The following is a 3,314-nucleotide window of genomic DNA, read 5'->3' as shown; positions in this document are numbered from 1 at the left end:
CGTACACTGAATGCTTGGGGAGAAGAGAAGCAGGCAGCAGAGCTGAAATGTGACCTGCAAAATAAGTCAGATAAACCCAGTGAAGCTCAGATTTATCTTTAGTGAGGATAAAAGGGGTCACAGGGAGCACTGGCCCCATCAGCTGGGCTCGCTGCTGCATTTGAAAGTATTCCTCAATATTAGTGTGGAAATCCAGGTGGGAAAGGGGTGAACTTCCACTCTGTCCCTCCATTCCCTGCCTTCCATGAAATATTTACAGAGAGAATCCAGCTGAGCTGCATCTATGTGCACAGGAATTACCACTGGCCCAAATTTTCCACTGTTATTAATAAGTTGAATTTGAAGCACTGAGACTGTAGAAGTGCCAGTGAAAACATGGGTTTGGGCTGCCTGCTTTACATGATATGAAGGAACTGAAGAGATAAAGTAGGAACTTAAAAAAAAAAAACTGACCACAGGGACATTTGTACAGACACCACAAAACTGAAATGGTAAGAGATGAAAGGAGAACTGGGCAAGTCAAACTTAAAATACAAGTAAAGACCAGTTAGTCACCTCAGACCAATGCAGTGTTATGTGATCAGCTCCCACAGAAGTGCATTTCAAAATAGTTCCTGAAAAATCCCATGTTTCTCCTTTCTGTCTGTGCCTACATGAACTTGAAGAAAGCCAGAAAGTTGGGGTTCAGGGGAAGGAGACAGACAGACAATCAGGTCTGGATGAACCTTACTTTTGCTCCCTGTGTTTGTGACCTGACAGTTTAAGTTCTGGCAGTCTGGGCTCCAGATTTTCCGAACTGTTGCTAATTCCTGCACCCACATTGCCCTGGAAGTGTCAGCAGTGGTTGTTTCCTGGAGGTGTCTGTCCAACAGGGCTGGTTACAACGGGCCTTCTTGCTGCTGCCCTCAGGAAAAACAGTGCTGCAGGGAAAAGGTGACTGGGGCTTTCTGTGCTGCTCAATCCCATGTTCTTCATCAATGCTGACATGTAATTTAATCATATTTTAAAAGTATTTTAAGGGCTGCATTCTAAAGAGGGAAGCAGATACTATAGATCATCGTGTGTAATTCATTTGAAAAGAAGAAAATCCTCAACCCCTCTATCAGCTGCATTAACTTGGAGCCTTTACTTTTCCTGGGGTTTGTGGTACAAAAATAAACCCAAGAGCAGAGCTCACATGACCAGAAGATTTGGATGCTGTTCTTCCTTCAGGAGGAGACACGTAGAGAAGGCTTTTCAAGAGCAGGCTGGGCTGACCCTGCACAAATCCCCAGAGCAGGGTGGGACCACGGGCAGGAGCCCAGCTCTGGCAGTTGGGCATTGTTACCAATTTAGTGGGTTTTAATTACTGTCGTTAGGTTCTGTCCACGTGTTCAGGGTGAACAGGCTGAAGTCAGCCTTTTCTCAGTAACTGCTGCAGTTTTTTCGAGCACTCACGAGAATAAAGAATCAAAGAAATCCAGATGCTGTTACTTGATCTGCCTCACTCACATCTTTAAACTTTACAGGAATATTTGAGAAAAGTGTACAAAATGATCCAAACCCAGGAGCTTTAAAGCAAATCTCTGTTGCCTTTTACCTCATCTGAGAAAGGAAGGCAGTTTTATACAAAATGTTTGGGAGTTTTAGATTAAAAAAGATGGATCTTACTCATATTTAGGTAATGGCTTGTAACTGTCTTTGTTGCAGGTAAGAAATAACAGTAACTATATTCCAAAACTGCTTTTCTTGTCTGTTCAGAAATGAAATTCCTAACAAGCCAGATTAAAGAATAAAGTGATTTGCAGAGCTGTGCAGTCACCCTGGAGCCGTGGCCGTGGAGGGGGGAAGTGCCACCCTGTGAGTGTGACTGGAGAGGTGCAACCTTCTGCTTCTGGATTAGGGCAGCAGCTCTGAGCAGGGCCACCAAACCCCCCAGGGAGCCCAGCCCAGGGCTTGGAATTCCCACTGGAAAAGAAGCTACTGCTTGAATCAGCCACTTACACCCTTAGCAGGCTGTGCAGTTCCAGGGGATAATTCCTGTCCTGAATTCCACCTTGCTCCCCCATCTCACCAATTCTCCCAAGGCTGAACCACGGATAGAAGAGTAATCAATGGGTTTTGTGTGGGATATTTGAGCCATTTTGAATTTTAAAACCTGTCAAGCAAACCTTACAGTGTCTGTGTTAACAGAACAGTATTTGGGGTGATACCAAGGAACCGGATTTTTTTCCAAGGCAGTAAAACCAGGCTGTAACTGTGTCAAAACAGTCAGATCGTTCTCCACTTAAAAGACTCCCTCTCGTGGAAATCATTCTCACTGGCCTGTTTTGACCTATTTTTTTCTAGTAAAAGTCACTCCATATAAGGTCTTGCAAGACTTGAGAAGGTTTCTGTTGCACAGTGTCACCCGTTTTGAAGTCAGAACCCTGACAGCAGCAGACAGGAGTCCTACATCTGGAGCAGACTGCCAGCAGATTTTGTATTTTGCTACTTGGGTCCTTGCTTTTTATTACTCAGAGATTTATTTAGTTATTTTTTTAGTAGGTAGAGAAAAGGGAAAAAAATTCTAATTGCTTTTTATGTGTGATTTTCACCCCATGTAAGAGGCTTCTGCCCAGGTAACAGGAAGTGTTTTCTACCACCCAGGGCCTCCCTGGTAGGGGTTGAGTAATAATTAGGGTTTGGGTGATTCATGGGAAGCAGAGGATTCCCTGCATGTTGCTACACTGAGAAAATGGAATTAGTAATGTCACAGAAACAGAAATGGAAAATGGCCATTCTGGAAATGCACTTCCACAGAAATGTGTCAGTGGGGAAGCTGCAACACAAATCCTGGCCAGTGTCCCACAAGAGATTTTGATATTTTCCATAATGTGTGGGACTGAAATAAAATCCTTATTGTCCCCTGGTTGTCTGTCAGGAGAGGAAATCACATTATTTGGATTCCACGTCCACGTATTTGGGCAGGAATTCAGCTGTTTTCCATCACACTTAAGCCCCAACCAACTCTCAATCCTAAAATAAGTGGGATCCCCCCACATGCTTTAATTGAAGCTCTTGGCTTTTGTGGCACTAAAGCTGCCAAAGCATCGTGGAATCATAAATCACCCCCTCAACACACAGAGACAGATAATTCCAGTTTAAATAGAGACACAACCACCTTTAACAGGTCTGTCAGTCCTAAAAGCTTTCAAAAAAAACCCCACTCTCAAAGAGTTTTTGTTAAACACAATGCAAAACTTAAATTCTGAGTATTAATCCGGAATTTTGGCCTCATTAACTCAACCTGTGTCCCCATGTTCACGTGAGGGAAGGTTGGATGTCGAGCTGAA

The sequence above is a fragment of the Lepidothrix coronata genome, unplaced genomic scaffold, assembly GCF_001604755.1.
Source record: "Lepidothrix coronata isolate B3197 unplaced genomic scaffold, Lepidothrix_coronata-1.0 Scaffold28, whole genome shotgun sequence".
NCBI lineage: Eukaryota > Metazoa > Chordata > Aves > Passeriformes > Pipridae > Lepidothrix > Lepidothrix coronata.
Note: the sequence above shows the minus strand (reverse complement) of the source record.